Source organism: Gossypium raimondii, chromosome 13, assembly GCF_025698545.1.
Source record: "Gossypium raimondii isolate GPD5lz chromosome 13, ASM2569854v1, whole genome shotgun sequence".
Classification (NCBI taxonomy): Eukaryota; Viridiplantae; Streptophyta; class Magnoliopsida; order Malvales; family Malvaceae; genus Gossypium; species Gossypium raimondii.
The window spans coordinates 7,613,230-7,632,377 of NC_068577.1; the positions used below are offsets into that span (position 1 = coordinate 7,613,230).

General features: G+C 31.9%; 1 long non-coding RNA gene across 1 annotated transcript; it reads left to right on the plus strand.

The window, feature by feature from the left end:
- Positions 1 to 16,489: 16,489 nt before the first annotated feature.
- Positions 16,490 to 18,842, plus strand: LOC105782058 (uncharacterized). The gene is made up of 3 exons (XR_001129710.2): positions 16,490 to 16,565; positions 17,041 to 17,121; positions 18,606 to 18,842. It is a non-coding gene; the product is annotated as an uncharacterized LOC105782058 (long non-coding RNA).
- Positions 18,843 to 19,148: the final 306 nt, after the last annotated feature.

Sequence of the window (19,148 nt, forward strand, 5' to 3'; positions counted from 1 at the left end):
AAATTTATTGTAATGAACTTGAATTTAGTAGAAATTATGAGCAGTGTTTGACAATTGGACTCAACTTTTTAAATTTAGAAATTAAATGGACTAAATTCCAAATGTATAAAAAGTGTTGTGACTTAGACCATATTTTAACATATATATGTATGTATAATCATATAAGAAAAAAAAACTAAATGGGAGCAAAGTTTAACATTAGATAGGAAAGGTAAAATGATAAATTTAATCCTTAATGTTAATTCATTTTGTCACTTTAACCCTAATTTTTTTCTTTTATCACTTTAACCCTCAACTTTTAATAAAATTTAGCTAAAATGCTTCTTTTATGGCCAAAAAAATTGACTAAAATTTTAATTTTTAACAACAGTAACGTCGCAAGCTGCATTGCAGTTTAAACGTATTTGTGTATAAATTTTTAAAATTTATTATGAACTTTTGGAAACTTTTTGAAAATTTATTTTTTTTTTAAATTTTTTGAAGAACACGTTGAATGCCATGTGAGTTGCCACATAAGTGATGTAAAAATCTGGGACAAAGCAACATTTAGTCCTTGAATTTGGTAACTTTTTCCACCTTGGTCCTTGAACTTTTTATTTGGCCAACATTAGTCCCAAAACTTGACAGGTTTTCTCAATTTGGTCCCTCATTAAAGTGTAATGATATGGCACTCTGAGATTAAACCACATCATCACCTATTTTTTTACAAAAAAAAAATTCTTTATGTTTTTTTGTATTTTTTTAGCTTATATATAAATTTTTTATTTTTAGGTGATCACACCTTGAAGGAATCCAAGTTTGGGGACCAAATTGGGAAATGTTTTCGAATTCCAAGACTAATGTGAAGCAAGAAAAAGTTTAGGAATAAAGTTGAGAAAAATGTCCAAGCTCAAGGACTAAATATTGCTTTATCCCTTAAAATTTTAACAATTTAGTCAACTTTTCATCAAAAAATACAATTGGATAATGGCCAAAATGATATAGAAAAAGGAATTAAGTTCAAAGTCACAATTATTTCATCCTTCCGTTAGGTGATAAAATCATGGTATGAACTTTAAGTTCACCAAAGAATATATATATTGATAATAAAGATTTTAATTTTACTAATGAAATTAAAAACGTGTTATTTCTTTATTTCTCAATTATCAATTAACAATACAAATAGTTTCTTAATCTCGCTTTTAGAGTTAAAAAATCCACGACCAATATATCAAATAATTATATATAATATATAGGAAGGATCTAGTTACACTAGAGTATATTTTAACTAGTTTTGCACACTTCTATAATTTTTGTAACAACCAAACTATCATATTTATTAAATATAATTGTGTTTGCCACTGGTGTTAATTTTGTTATCGATTCAAAATATTGCCTTTATTAATATAAATTTAACGTTTGAAAGTATTTTTTTCATAAATCTTTTATAATTTTATTTGGATTCAAATAGTTTAATGAGGATGGATAAGATTTTGTTTTCTCATAATAGATGGATATGAATGTTGAGATAGATATTGGCGTATGGGTGGTTTAAGGAGGAAGATGACAGGTTTGGGTGGAGATAAACCCTATCCAATATTCTTTTAATAATAATAAAACAAAACTTCTTTTCCCCTATAGTGAAGGTTTCTAGAAGAGAATTATATGATTAAATTATACAATAATTGGAATTTTGATTGATTTGCTCTGGGTTTATGAAAATTATAAATGATTCCTTGAGAATTCAGAATAATCAAAAGCCCTTTTTCCCTTAAAATATATACATGAGTTTTAATTTCTGAGTTTAGAAAATAATTTTATATTAATTTTTAATTGACTCGATATCTCTATCATATTGATTCGAATATCGTAAGTGAAATTTTTAACAAATAATCAGACATGTTTATTTTACTCGAATTCAACATGTATAATCTAAGTGAGTAAAACGTTAAATAAGACAGTTGAATTACTAAAATATTAATCGTACAAAAAGATAATCGAAATATACCAATGTAAATGAATCTCTTCCCATATATACCAGAACTGTCTTCCCTTAATTAAATAACCTAATTATATTTTTAACCTTTCTTAAAATACAATATTTCAAGTAATCCACTTTAACCCAAAAATAATTAATATATATATATAGAGAGAGAGAGAGAGATAATATAGAAGGTATGGTATTAGGTGCAACAACTATTGTTGGAGGTGACTTCATGTCTTGAAATGGTAAGAATGTTAGGCTAGGCTTGCACACGTGATACATGAAAATGATATCCTATCAATTACTCTTTTAGGTTTTCTAATTCTTGGTATATTATCTTTACTTTTTTTTTTTAGATCTAGTTCGTTAAATTATTTAAATATGTCGGGAGAAAGTTATTTGGTTAAATAGGTCTTTTTTTATTAAATTTAAGAAAATAAATCGTTTTTAGAGGATGTGTGAAAGTGCGTCCAGCTGGACATATTTATAATTAATTTTTAATATATTAGCTTCCTTGGTTAAATGGTTAAATAATAATGATTTCATCTTTAAATATCAAGTTCAATTCCTTTTTGAACATATTTGTAATTTTATTTCATTTTATTTTAAGCTTTTTCATTTTTAATATATTAGCTCTCTTGGTTAAATGGTTAAATAATAATGATTTTATTTTTAAATCTCGTGTTCAATTCCTCTTCTAAAAAAATACATTTGTAATTTTTATTACATGTTGTTTCAAGCTTTTTATTTTTAAATAATAAATATATTTTTTTATTTTTATTTTTAATTCATCTTTTAATTAATAAGTCGTTTATTTTAAAATTAAATAATTATTACAAATATCATTATTTTAGTAAATATAATTTTTATATGTGTAATATTTATTTTTCAATCCATATCATGAGTGTAGTAAATTTTAGTATTATATATTTTGTATGCATTTAAAATATTTCACATATAAACATAATGATATTTGAAATAATTAATTGAAATACTTCACATATAAAAATATTTGAAATATTATATTCAAAATGTAGATGAAAAAGTAATGATCTTTGCAATATTTTACATATAAAAATAATAATTATATTTGAAATAATTATTTCATTTTATAATATTATAAATCACCATACCCACAATATATGTGGAAAAATTAAATATTTGACATATAAATATTATATATAAAGAAAAATATATCAAAAATTAGTTGATGTTTATATTATATATAAAGAAGTTATTAATTTCAAATATTTTTAACATAATGGTAAATGTAAAATATATTTTTTATTATATAATTACATATTTATTATTTTATTTTATGAATAAAAGAGTTTTTAATTAAAAGATAAATTAAAAATTAAAAAATATTTATTAATTAAAAATAAGAAAAAACAAACTTGAAACAACATGAAATAAAAAAAATACGAATGTGAGTGGGGAGAGGAATTGAACCCGGGACTCAAAGACAAAATCAATAACATTTAACTATCTAACCAAAGAAATTAATTGTATTAAAAAGTAAAAAAAAAATGCAACTTAAAGGGAAAGCACATCCAGTTGGACGCACTTTTCTGCCAACTGTGCAAAAAGCGCACCGAGCTGGACGTGCTTTCACTCACTCTCTCCAAAAACAACCTATTTCCCTAAAAAAAGAGGCCTATTTAGCTAATTAACTTTTTTTGGGCATATTTAGCTGATTTAGCCGAATGTAGTATATGTATTTGAAAAAATTATATGTTTCGGTACTCAAAAGTAATGATATCAACTTTTTTTATGTTTAATTCTAGTTTTAGCTAGACCTGCTCATGGGTCAGACCATCCACCCAAGCCTGAAGACTCGCTTGAAAAATACGAAGGTTTAGAAAAAAATACAAGGCTCAAAAATGGGCTTGGGTAAAATTTAAGGCTCATTTTCTATATGGGTCGATCTTGGGGAAGGCTTTTTTGGCCTGAGTCTGGCTCTACCCGAATATATTATGTTATAAAAATAATTATATTAATTATACATATTAAATAATAATAATTAAATGTTTATGTTTATGTTGTCGAAACCGTTTTTTGAAAACAAAAATTTAGTTGTCGACTTTAAAAAAAAGCTGGAGTCGCCACCGATCATTTATTAAGGTGTGATCGGCCCACCTTAAAAATAATTTTGGTCTGCGAAATTGGAGAAAATAAGTTCGGGAGTCAGTTACGCACGAGGAAGGATTAGCACTCTCGTAACGCCCAAAATTGGTACCAAATTGATTTTTAATGCCTTGGTGTCAAAAATTTGAAAAGATTTTAAAAGAAAACTTTTTATTTCATGAATGAATCAAAATAGTAAGACATTTTTATTTCAAAGAAATAAAACACCACACCCAGTAAGTTAGGGCACAATGTTTTTAAATCTTCAAAATACCCGAATATTGCCTTTTCCTTTTGAAAATTCTTATCTCGAGGAGTCAAAATATCAGGACCAGTAAGTTAGGACCCAACATTCTTGAACTCCCAAGAATAAGCTTTTATTTAAAATTTGCGAATTTAATGCAAAATAAATACTTGGTTTTCTAAATTCATCGAAAAATAATCGCAATCCAGTAAGTTAGGATACGATCTTTCTCGAGAATCATGAGTACCAAATATTTTGAAATTTTATAAAATATGATGATTTTAAAACAAAAATTTTGAAAAAAACCAAAATATATGTTTTTGAAAGTGTGATAAATGTTAATGCATAACATGAAATCATTATTTTAATTTAAATCATATGCACATATATTTACAAAATAGAAAAATAAAATGTATAAGTATATATACATAGGTAAATCGTGAAAATTTGCATGCATATATATTCAAATACATATATATATGTACATATATTTGTAAAGAAAATGAAAATGATATAAAACATACGTATATATATATTTATAAAAGTAAAAAAAATTGAAACCAAGGTATAGAAGTATATATATGTATATAAAAGTGAGGAAATAAAATATACTATGTATAAAATATGTACCAAAATACGTGAACTATATACAAAACAATATATATTACATAAAAACCGAGGCATGTATATGGATATAAAAATAATAAAATGAAAATAATAATAATAAATAATAATAATAATACAATGTTAAATAATATAAAAGAAATAAAAAAACCAATTAAGGATCAAATTGAAAACTAAACAGAATTTAAGGGCCGCATTTAAAAATAGAAAACACGAGAAAGGATGAAATCGAAATACGCGTCACAAAAGGAGGACCCAAAGGGAAATATGCCCATTCGGATCCAACGGCGCCGTTTCAACGAAATCTGCGAACCTGGTCCATGGACCGAATTGAAACAGGCGCGAAATCTGGTGGCAAAATTGAAAAAGCATGAAGTACTGCATTAAAATCAAAATAAAATAGGAAGGACTAATTGCCTAAATATCCCATTCGGCCAGAACGCGCGGATCCTCCCCTCCGGGTCGGGTCACCGCGCGGGTCTGGCCATCAAAACGGCGCCGTTTTCGTTTCATCTTTAATTTAATCAAAACCTAAAAAACTATTATGCTTCCTTTTTTGTTAGCAAATAGTGGTCTGCTAGGGTTTTTAACCTATCTTTGCGTCACCGCTCAGCTGATGCCCACGGCCTCCGTCGACGAAGAAGACGTCGGCCCGTCGACTCCGGCGACCAGGTAAGTTTCTTCCTCCTTTCTTTTTATTTTAAATGAAAAATAAAATAAAAAAGGCTAAAGAAAAAAAATAATAAAACGAAACTCAAAACGCTGAGAAATGGAAAGCCACCTTTTGAATTCGGAAAACTTTTGTCTGTTGATATTGAATCTCTTTTTGATTCTTCCAAATCCCATTTTTACACTATCATCATTCGGTTTTATAGCTGAATCTTAGAGAAATAATAATAAAACAAAATAAATCCCTTGATTCCTGCTATTTTTTTGCTATCTATTGCTTGTGATCTGTTGCAGATTCGTAGGAGACGTGTACGGCGTGTCTGACGTTTATGAGGTGTCTTGTGAGGAGAGCCAACGTCTGAACGTTACTGACGTTAGGCGAGGCGGCATGCGCTAAGCATACTGCTACTAGGGTTTCTGAAGGCTTGTTTTGGGCCACATTGTATTTGGGCTAGGGTCTAGTATTTGGGCTGATGTAATTTGGGTTTTGTAAAAAACTTGGACTGCTTATTTTTTTTGTTTTGTAAGGGCCCAGGTGAATTGGGCTTATTACAGTTTCCCCTCTTTGCTCGTTGTCATGTAACGGGAATAGAGCAAAGACTAAAAGCCCAATTGTGCCCGGTCTTACTGAGCCTCGACTTCTTCAGTGCTTTTCTTCTTCAAGTAGCCTTATTCCTTCCTACTGCATCTTCAGAGGTATAGGAACTGGTGCTCCAATCTACTCCACTGGAATGTCGGGGAGATAGGATTCATACGTTGTAGCTTCTCAAAAGAACAAAATTTGCTATCTTTAATCTGCTCCACTGCAACTTCAGGGAGATAAGACTTATAGCTTCAACATGTTCTGCTACAACCAAAAGATAAATCTTGACGTGATCTGCTCTACTGTAACTTCAGAGAGATGAGATCTGTGGTTTTAATCCGCTCCACTGCCACTTCAGGGAGATAGGATTACTGGCTTTGTCTACTCCACTGCAACTTTAGGGAGATAAGACTTGCTGCGATCTGCTCTCTACAACTTCAGCTAGATAAGATCTTGTGGTTTTCAATCTATTCCACTGCTACCCAGGGAAGTAGAATTACTGGCTTCAATGTACTCCACTGTTGCCATAGGGAGGTAAAATTCACCATCTTTGATCTGCTCCACTACTGCTTGGGGAGACAAGATCTGAAATCTTCAATCTACTCACTGTAACCGCAGGGAGGTAAAATTCACCATCTTCGATCTGCTTCACTGTCTATGCAGGAAGGTAAGATCTGCAATCTTTAATCTATTCCACTGCTGCCCAGGGAAGTAGAATTACTGGCTTCAATGTACTCACTGTAACTACAGGGAGGTAAAATTCACCATCTTTGATCTGTTCCACTACTGCTTAGGGAGAAAATATCTGAAATCTTCAATCTATTCCACTACTGCCCAGGGAAGTAGAATTACTGGCTTCAATGTACTCCACTGTAACCACAGGGAGGTAAAATTCACCATCTTTGATCTGCTCCACTACTGCTTGGGGAGACAAGATCTGAAATCTCTAATCCATTCCACTGTTGCCCGTGGAGATAGAGTTACTTGTTTCAATGTACTCCACTGTAACCTCAGAGAGGTAAAATTCATTATCTTCGATTTGCTCCACTACTACTTAGGGAGATAAGATCTGTAATCTTCAATCTATTCCGCTACTGCCCAGGGAGATAGAATTACTGGCTTCAATGTACTCCACTGTAACCTCAGTGAGGTAAAATCTGCCATCTTCGATCTGCTCCACTACTGCTTAGGGAGATAAGATCTGTAATCTTCAATTTATTCCACTACTGCCCAGGGAGATAGAATTACTGGCTTCAATGTACTCCACTGTAACCTCAGGAAGGTAAAATCCACCATCAACCTGTTCCACTGCAACCGAGGGAGGTAAGGCTGGTATCTTCAATCTGCTTCGCTGTCAATGTAGGAAGGCAAGATTTGCTATCTTTAACTTGCTCCACTACAACTGAGGGAGGCAAGGCTTTATTTTTGATCTACTTTGCTGTCGATGCAGGAAGGCAAGATCTGCTATTTTCACTGATCTGTTCTCTAGAGAACATGACCTGTATAATGAACCTAATTATGCCTAATGATTAGGATGTCATGAACAGAATGAATCAAATGCTCCTAACTAGACATGTATGAATGGCATTTGAATAAATGTAGAATGTCATGAAAATGATATTTTAACGCTTGAGTTATCATTACTCCAAGTTTATTAAGGTACTATCGCTTAATGTACTATAGCGCCTTTATGCTCGATTGGCGAACCCAATAAGCACTTGACCAGATTGCCCCCACTGTAAACCTCCAAGTTTGATCCACTGGGATGCAAAATTTGTACCATCTTTTCCCGTTGTAACCTAAGAGTAAAAGATTTGGCCTTTTCTCAATCCTCTGTTATCACAATTCAAGAATACAGGATGTGAAACTTTTTGGTCTCTTACACCATTCCCAAGGTGTTGTACCAAATGCTCATGCACAAATGAAGAAATCTTCTCCAAGAACAACTTCTTCTTATTACTCGGTGATCATTGCTTGCTTGTTCATTGAAGCTTTGTCACCAACATGACATCTTGCCATTTTGTTCAATTAATACTTTAGACAAGAAAATTCAAAGGGATAGTATTAGTTTAGACTCTTCTTTATCAGGTTTCCAACCTTTGAACCTGGTACGTTCTAAATAATAGTCCTGTTTGAGGTTCCTATATTATTTAGAAGCTTTTAGAATAATATGCAAAACTTCCCTTGTGAAAGTTTTATTAGTCCATTAATTATTATTCTAATGCAACATGCTTGCAAGATATCATAAAAATGGGTAGGAATAGAATTAATCCTGAGCATAGCTCGAAATGAATAAATTGTCAAGGATAATAAAAATGGATAACAAAGAAATTGATTTAGGAATACCTATCTTGGAAATGAATGAAGTGTTCCAAGAATAACAAAAATAGTATAAGGATTAGGTGCCCCAAATATCGCAGCTTGAACTTTGCTGTACAGACTTTCTGAAGACAATTCTGAGTTTAACATGTGTTTAGGAGATCTACAGTACTTTGTCGATGCCTCAAACTGTCGCCTACCTTTTCCTGTTAATTCAGGTATAGCAAGACCACTGCATGCCTCATGCTGATCAGTATTTGAGCTACTCCGATAATCTCATGCCACATTCTGATCAATATTTAAGCCGCCCTTTTCGAGTTTTCAACTCAAATCCCCTTTGGTCTAAGGCGCCCTTTGCGAGTTTTCACCTTAGCCTCTCTATTTTATTTTTTCATTTTTCATTTTTCATTTTCATCTTTTCATTTTTCATCTCATCATTTTTTTACGACTCAAAGTGCCCTTTGCGGGTTTTTACCTTGGTCATCTCATTCTTTAAGTGGAGTATTTCCTGACTGAACCTGAGTTTGCAGGAGTCTGCAGCTTTATCATCCATCTCCCTCACAATCAAAGCCCCTTTAGAGAAAACCTTCTCTATAATATAAGGTTCTTCCCAATTTGGCATTCGTTATATTTTTTGTAGAGTGAGGATCTTCTTCAGCATTAGGTCGCCATTGTGGGATTCTCTGGGACAAACCTTTTGTTATAGGCTCGCATCATTCATTTCTTGGTACATCTGACCCTGATGAATATTTTCTATCCTTTTCTTCAACTAGGTTCAACTAATCGTATCGGGATTGGATCTTTATCCAACTTCAGCTCAGCCAAAACTCGAAGAGAAATAATTTCAACTTCAATGAAAAAAAATGTGATAAACTAGAAAGAGTGGCATTGCCCCGGTAGAGTTTTCATTGCACCATTCATGATATTCACCTTGAACATACTGCAAATTTCTGATATCGTGCTGTTGTTCAGATTGCAATGACAGCGCTTAAACCGGGTACATCTTGGTATCACCTTGCGAAGGCATCTTTGAATGCTTGAAGTAACCCAACAACGTCTTGCTTTATTTTTTCGGTCATGCATGTTCCCTTAAGGTCACAGTCTCTATTGTCTCCTCATGAGGTAAAATTTTCTTCCTGCTCTACCATCCTTAATAAGCCCAGAAATAAGCTACAATCCATGTCATCTTCAAAGTTGTGAGATCCCTCTAAACACATGTCTCACTCAAAAGGAGATTCTGAGTCTGTAGCGGCGTCACTCATGTCATTGATATTTGGGGACCCATAGTGGGTACCAAAGAATATACAAAAGAATGTATGAATAATATGAATGAACGAATGAATGGTTTGGTAGAAAAAATCCAAAAGAATGAAGAAAACATAAAGACTGAAAGAACATTTGCTCAAAGATGATTGCAATAATGTATTCATTAAAATAATAATATTCAGACGTGAGCCTATTTCACAAAGAAATTCTTATTGCTTCTAGGCTAAAAGCAACAAGTGTTCTGAACATTACTCTAACAGACTCTAAATACTTCAGGGATTTCCTCTACAGTCTCATTATTTACAACACCTCTAAGGTGAATATCTAACAAGGATCCCTTTAATTGTGTCTCCACTTCTTCATTCATTGCATTCCCTTCATCATCAATCATGATTGGGTAATGGATTTTCTGCACTTGATGAGTCACCCAACTTGACAATACCCATGTTGATGAATTTTTCAACTAGCTTTTTGAAGGTAATGCAATTCTCTATTGAGTGCCCCGTAATTCCCGCGTGGTAGTCACATTGCGCGTTTGCATCATACCACTTAGGATACGGAGGTTGTAGAGGTTTTAAGTAATGAGGAGCAACAATATGCACATCAAACAAGCTTTGATACAGATCCTTATATGACATCGGAATTGGTGTGAACTGGAGCTTCTCGGTACCTGCTTTCACTCTAGATTCTTGTCTTAATGAACCTTGTTGGCTAGTAGCCACCTCTCTTGGCTTACTCACAGTAACTGATTTAGAGTAACCCGTATTGTTCACCTCATTTTCTCTTATCCTTGGGACTAACCTCTTGTTACTCTCCTCCGCGTCAATTTTCACGCTCCTTATGGCTCTTTCAATCATTTCACCATTCATGACTATGTCAGAAAAGCTTTTTGTGGCACTTCCTAACATATGTGTGATGAACGGGGGGCTTTCAATGTATTTATAAAAAGCATCGTCATTTCTTTCTCTAAGAGCGGTGGTTGAACTTGGACTGCGACTTCCCACCACCTTTGTGCGTACTGCCTAAAGCTTTCGCTCGGCTTCTTCTCCATGTTTTGAAGGGTAATTCTATCAGGAGCCATATCTATCACATGACTATACTGTTTCATGAATGCTTGTGCCAAGTCCCTCCATGAACCAACCGTGGTACGGCTCAGCTGATTGTACCACTTAGATGCTACCCCTGCTAGGCTATCTTGGAAACAGTGTATTAATAGCTGGTCACTGTTAACGTATCCAGCCATTCGTCTGCAGAAATGGTGATATGAGCCTTTGGGCAAGTCGTCCCATTGTACTTCTCAAATTCTGGCATCTTAAACTTATGAGGGAATACCAAATCAGGAACTAAGCTTAGCTCTTTGGCGTCAATCCTACGACAGCTTTCAGTGACTTACATCGCCCTGAATTTCTCCTCGAGCCACTTGCACCTTTCCTCTAGCTGCTTTGGTAACTCCTCCTTTATTCTTTCCTTTTTAGCCACTTCATCGAAGTCAGGAATGGAAGAGTTAATAGGGTAGTTTTCGGGGTTGGAGCCCGATTCAGCCAAAAAATTTGGGGCACCGGTCTGAAAATACTGAGGCCTAATTGTGACAGTTGATTTGGGTGGGTATGCTTGAGCTCGCATATGTGGAGGGGTGAAACCTGGAGGATAGAGAGGTTCATCATCATTTCCCTCATCGACATTTGTCATGGGGCCATTTCCTTTATCACTTCCCTTAGTTATCAGTTGGGTTAACTTTGCCACTATATCTTCTTAGGATTCTCGCATCTTCTCAGACATCTCTTGTTTCATCTTGTCTAATCGCTCCTGCACCTGTAGCTGAAGTCGGTCCTGCATCTCCTTCTGACACTGTTCGAGTTTTTCCAATCTCTGATCCATGTCCTTAATCTTTGCTCGAGTGTCGTAACGGTGTTTGGTTGGTTGGCTGGTTTCCAGGTTAGCTGAGCAATGATTTTAGTTAATTAGGATCATTTAACTGTGTTTAATGCATATGATGTAATGAAATGCAAATGCATGAAATGAATGCGAAAAGAGACGTTGATTCATGTTCAATTTTTTACTAGAAAACTTTACTAGAAAACAAATCTCTTTACATAAAGCGGACATATATATACGGCTTTACCCTCATACTCCAAGTGAAGACATCGGCCCTTCAGATATTAAGATACATCTCACGAATTTGATCTCCGTTTTGTTTGATCTAGGTCGTAAATCCTTGCTCATTCACGTTCATTAGCTTCTGTATAAGATTGGGACATTTGATGACTTTTGAATAAACTTTGACAATTTGGATCCTCAGGTCATGCAGCAAAGTCGTATACTCCTCTTGTTAGGCTTTTCGTGTTATGTTTTCTTCGGACCACCGTATTATCTTCCACCTTATCAAGAAACTCGTATTCTATAACAAGCTTTCTAATCTAGTAATCGAACTCAAATCAACATCTCTTTTTTAAGATGCAAATGCAATGCAATCATGATGTCATGCAATCAAAACAGAATAAACCCAAGTCAGTATCACACCAAAAAGATATAATCCAATACAAACATGAAATAGCAAGAACATTTATTCAGGAATTCACTAGGGTTTTGGGATAGTTCTACCTAGGTCAAGTTCCTAAAGCTCACTATATGAGGTTTAGTTTCTAGAGTAAGGGTACCCGAACCAATAGATTCCTCGATCCTCACCCATTATAGGCTCATATGGATCGAGTTTAGTTCAGGGGGATACATTTCCCTATGGCTGCACGGAGATGAAAATCTCACGAAGGCATAGGTACGGATGTATCCCGGAAGCGGTCCACTACCCTGCACGGAGGTGAAAACCTCACGAAGGACTAGTTTCTCTCTCCCACTTAAAGGGTAAAATGCAAAATGCAAATGCAAATGCAAAGTAGCCAACATTCCATGGTAAAAAAAAGTATGAAGGGAAATTATGATTTTAAAACCCAAATTTAATTTTCGATCACAAGACAAACAAATAACCAATTTATGGCTCGACTCTCTAACGTCCCCAGCGGAGTCGCCAAGCTATCGAAACCGTTTTTTGAAAATAAAAATTTAGTTGTCGACTTTAAAAAAACAAAGCTGGAGTCGCCACCGATCATTTATTAAGGTGTGATCGGCCCACCTTAAAAATAATTTTGGTCTGCGAAATTGGAGAAAACAAGTTCGGGAGTCAGCTACGCACGAGGAAGGATTAGCACCCTCGTAACGCCCAAAATTGGTACCAAATTGATTTTTAATGCCTTGGTGTCGAAAATTTGAAAAGATTTTAAAAGAAAACTTTTTATTTCATGAATGAATCAAAATAGTAAGACATTCTTATTTCAAAGAAATAAAACACCACACCCAGTAAGTTAGGGCACAATGTTTTTAAATCTTCAAAATACCCGAATATTGCCTTTTCCTTTTGAAAATTCTTATCTCGAGGAGTCAAAATATCAGGACCAGTAAGTTAGGACCCAACATTCTTGAACTCCCAAGAATAAGCTTTTATTTAAAATTTGCGAATTTAATGCAAAATAAATACTTGGTTTTCTAAATTCATCGAAAAATAATCGCAATCCAGTAAGTTAGGATACGATCTTTCTCGAGAATCATGAGTACCAAATATTTTGAAATTTTATAAAATATGATGATTTTAAAACAAAAATTTTGAAAAAAACCAAAATATATGTTTTTGAAAGTGTGATAAATGTTAATGCATAACATGAAATCATTATTTTAATTTAAATCATATGCACATATATTTACAAAATAGAAAAATAAAATGTATAAGTATATATACATAGGTAAATCGTGAAAATTTGCATGCGTATATATTCAAATACATATATATATGTACATATATTTGTAAAGAAAATTAAAATGATATAAAACATATGTATATATATATTTATAAAAGTAAAAAAATTGAAACCAAGGTATAGAAGTATATATATGTATATAAAAGTGAGGAAATAAAATATACTATGTATAAAATATGTACCAAAATACGTGAACTATATACAAAACAATATATATTACATAAAAACCGAGGCATGTATATGGATATAAAAATAATAAAATGAAAATAATAATAATAAATAATAATAATAATACAATGTTAAATAATATAAAAGAAATAAAAAAACCGATTAAGGATCAAATTGAAAACTAAACAGAATTTAAGGGCCGCATTTAAAAATAGAAAACACGAGAAAGGATGAAATCGAAATGCGCGTCACAAAAGGAGGACCCAAAGGGAAATATGCCCATTTGGGTCCAACGGCGTCGTTTCAACGAAATCTGCGAACCTGGTCCATGGACCGAATTGAAACAGGCGCGAAATCTGGTGGCAAAATTGAAAAAGCATGAAGTACTGCATTAAAATCAAAATAAAATAGGAAGGACTAATTGCCTAAATATCCCATTCGGCCAGACCCGCGAGGTGAAACGGTGCCGTTTTCGTTTCATCTTTAATTTAATCAAAACCTAAAAAACTATTCTGCTTCCTTTTTTGTTAGCAAACAGTGGTCTGCTAGGGTTTTTAACCCATCTTTGCGCCGCCGCTCAGCTGATGCCCACGGCCTCCGTCGATGGAGAAGACGTCGGCCCGTCGACTCCGGCGACCAGGTAAGTTTCTTCCTCCTTTCTTTTTATTTTAAATGAAAATAAAATAAAAAAGGCTAAAGAAAAAAAAATAACAAAACAAAACTCAAAATGCTGAGAAATGGAAAGCCACCTTTTGAATTCGGAAAAATTTTGTCTGTTGATATTGAATCTCTTTTTGATTCTTCTAAATCCCCTTTTTACACTATCATCATTCGGTTTTATAGCCGAATCTTAGAGAAATAATAATAAAACAAAATAAATCCCTTGATTCCTGCTATATTTTTTGCTATCTATTGCTTGTGATCTGTTGCAGATTCGTAGGAGACGTGTACGGCGTGTGCGACGTTTGCGGAGGTGTGCGAGGGAGAGCCAACGTGCAGAACGTTGCGTCGTTGGGGCGAGGCGGCTGCGGCGCTAAGCATACTGCTACTAAGGTTTCTGAAGGCTTGTTTTGGGCCACATTGTATTTGGGCTAGGGTCTAGTATTTGGGCTGATGTAATTTGGGTTTTGTAAAAACTTGGACTGCTTACTTTTTTTGTTTTGTAAGGGCCGAGTGAATTGGGCTTATTACATATGTTTATATTTATATTAAATCACTGACTCAATAACAATTAGACTCATTACTCAAAACCTAAAAAAAAAACTTAACCTACTAAATAACCCAACCCAAAATATAAAATTTTAAAATTATTTTAATAAAATAAAATTTTTATTATATTTATTTGTGTTTTTAATACAATAAAACATTTATTATATTTATGGTAGTGTTTTTTAATATAAATACATTTTAATGTATTTTTAATGTGTTAGAAATATTTTATTTTAGCCTTTTTGGTGCATTTAGTGTATTATATTTTTAAAAATTTTATTTTCAAATAAAAGCTAATCTAAAAAAATCAAATATGGGGGGCCAAGTCGGGTCCGAGTTTACCTTTCTGAAGTTAGGTCGAGCTTGGGCAAAAAAGTAAGCTCATTTTTTGGGTTGGGCCTAAGCTTAGAAAATTAATCTAGATATCTTACAAAATATATACTCATTGAATTGTATTTAACAAATTTATCAAATTCAAAATTAACATTAAATTTATTTTGTTAGAAAGATTTAATTGCAATAAGCATCCCTAAACTATGATTCTCATTTTGAATTGGTCCTCAAACTTTAAACATTCTAATTGCATCTTCATACTATCAATGTTATATCAATAAGGTCCTTCCACTAGTAAAACCATTAATTTAACCATTAAATGAAACATCAAATCTTATATGACATAATTTTAAATGAAAATTTAAAGAAAAATAAATATTGTAAACATGGATGTAAAAAATTAGGTTTTCGGGTTTTCAAGCTTTTACGAAACTATTGTTCGCTCTTTTTTCAGTTTTACTTTAATTTTAGTTTTAATTTTAAAAGTTATGCAGCAACATTCCTTCAAAATTTTCATTTTAAATTATGTCACATAAGATTTTATGTATCATTTAATGGTTAAATTAACGGTTTCAATAATGAAGGACATGATTAATATAACATTGATAGTTTGAAATGTAATTAGAAAGTTTTAAAGTTTAGGGACCAATTTAGAATGAAGGTTATAGTTTAGAAATGTTTGGTGCAATTAACTCTATGAAAAATCATGAAAAAATTAAATTTGATAATATTAGCAATTAACTTTCATAAACTTAACACTAAATGTAACAACCCGATTTTGACCCTAATCGGAATAGTAGTTTCGAGACCACAAATCCGAGTCAAGAAAAAAATATTTTAATATTATTTTTAGTGTTTATTATATGTTAAGTTATAGGTGTGAAAAATTCGTGTGGAAATTTAATCGTTTGAAGGTTCAATTCGATAAAAAGGGTTTAATTGCGTAAAATGAAAATTTAGGAGTTAAATCTAAAAGTACCTAATTGTTGTTGTCTTTTTAAAATGGGGGATTTATGATGCAATTAGACTAAAATATAGATAGTGGGTGGCAAAGGACTAATATAACCTTATTATATATGTTTTGTTTATTAATTATTAAAGGTTATTTTAGTAAACTAAAATAAATGATAATATATGCTAAATAAAACACAAAAAAAGAAAGTCATTTTTATCATCTTTTCTAGCCGAATTTGAACAAAAGAAAAAAAGGAAGAAAGCTAGCTAGGTTCGGCCATTGTTGTGCCTAAATTTAAGGTTAGTTCGTTATTCGGTTTTTGATAATTTTTACGTTTTTGATAGCGTCGCTTCGAATACTTCAAAACCCATGTATTAATTTTGTGAATTGTTGATGATTTTGAAATGTGTCATTGATGAATGTTTGAGTTTTGTGATGTTAGTTGATGAAATATGAAATATATGTGTTAGATTAACATGTTTTGTCTTTGAATTTTTAGTGAATTTGAGTAATTAGAGTTAAATTGTGAAAATAAATTTTTGAGGGACTAAAATGTGAAATAAATGAAATGTGTGGACTTGTATGAAGACAAGGAACATTCAGCCTTAGCATAGTGTGGGCAAATTTTTGTGTATTTTGTGTTTTGGTGCAAAAAGGACTAAATTGCAAAAAGTGTAAAATGTCAAGGGCAAAATGGTAATTTTCCTATTTATGTATTTTTGGATTTAATTGAATATTTTGATGAATAAAAATGTTAAATTTTAATATGTTTAGATCAATAAACGAAGAAAACAGAATTGGATCGGGGGGAAACGAAAATAGTCGAGTAGTCGATTGTGTCCGCTGATATCCGAGGTAAGTCTATTAGTTATTTAATGTTATTAAATCGGTATATAGGTATGTAAATGTATTGTATTTTTGTTGAACTTTAATTTAAAAGCATATTGATTGAAATAAAATAAAGTATGAATGATATACATGTATTATTAATGTTCGAATATATGTATATAGGTTTATACTTATATAAACCTTTATATTTAGTTAAAGTATAATCGGATATAAGTATATACATGTATAAATTATTGGATTAATCAAAGATATGGATAAGATATATATATATATATATATATAAGGTTCGAATGATTATATAAGTATATTTATATATAAACTCTTGGATTTGATTTGTGATATATGTATGTTATAATTGTATATATATATAGATTCGAACAAGCATACAAATACACATATATGTGTTGTGTATTGAATTTAGATATGTCATATATATATGTATAAGTTCTTGTTTTGAAATTGAGTATGAATTTATATATTTATATGGTAGATTCGAATATGTATAAATGTACATGTATAATTTCTTGAATTGAAATTAGGTTATATATGTATACATGAAATCAAATGTGAACGTATATGCAAATGTATAAGTTTTGTATTGAATAAATGGTATGAAATTATTAGCTTAGATTATTTTAATATGTTCGAATGCTAAAGGCACATAGTATATTATAAGTTCAATCTTACGATATTAGTAGTAGAATCAAAAGTATGAGGTTATATATATATAAATATGTTTTGGTTGAATTATTGAATTATCAAGTTAGATTTGGTGATGGAGATTTATATATCCATGTGTTTTAAAAATATAAGTTATGAATTTTGAGCTGAATCTCTATGCATGGATTTTATATAATATATATAGTTTGAAAATAAGATGTTTCAGACTTTACGTCCAAGAGTCTTGATGCCGATGAAATGTTTCAGACTTTATGTCTAGTAGGCTTGATGCCGGTGAATTACTTCAGACTTTATATCTAGCAGGCTTTGTGCCGGTGAAATGTATCGGGCTTTGTGCCTAGCAGGCTTTATGCCGGTGTTTTAAACAAGGCTCTATGTTATATAAATCTTATGTGAGCAATAGTAAAAGCAAATAATGTGTTAAGAAAGTTAAATTATTCAGGTATGTGTTAGCCATTTGCTTAATTAGTGTTAAGGTAAGTTGATTGTTATAATTTGATAATAGTTTCAAATGAAATATAGAGTATGAGTTTACCATTTGAGTATAAGCATTTTTGGCATAATGATTTATTGAATATTTGGCTTTGCTAAATATTTATGTGTATTTGGCCATATGGTTTGTTTATGTGAAAATACAAGGTGGTTTTTATTAAAGTGTTATATGGTACAAATATTAGGATATTTTGTTTATTTTATCTTAATGATGGAATAAGTATTAGTGTATATATATATAAATGAATTTTTGCTTATAACTTACTAAGCTTTAATAGCTTAATGTGTGTTTGTATTTGTTTACCTCTATTTTATAGATTTTGGAGTCGCGTTACGAGCTCGGGGATCGTCAGCATAGTCTATCACACTATCGACTGTCTTTGGTATTTTATAAATTTTGAATTCGAACCTATGGCATGTATAGTCTAGTTAATATGTTTAATTTTGGGACGTGTAAATATGAGCCAAGCGAAAATGGCTTATTCATTTTTGTTAAGTTTGGTTTTATGTTTTTGATCTATTTGGTATATATATATTTATATTTATATGATGTTTAAAGTTATGCAAAAATTTCGGTTATTTTTATGGAAGTGTGATGTGTTTAGCATATTTGTTAATAGTTGTATAAATTAGTTATAGTTAAGCCTAATTTGAAAATAATATTTGTATTATATGTAGTATAGTTAGTAAATTGAAATGAAATAAATGTTTGGATAATTGCTTGATTTATGATATTAAATTTTGATCGGTAATGTCTCGTAACTCTAATCCGTCGACGGACATGAGCCTGGGGTGTTACACTAAAACTAGAATTAAACACCAAAAAAGTTAATATTATTACCTTCGGTATCAAAATGTAT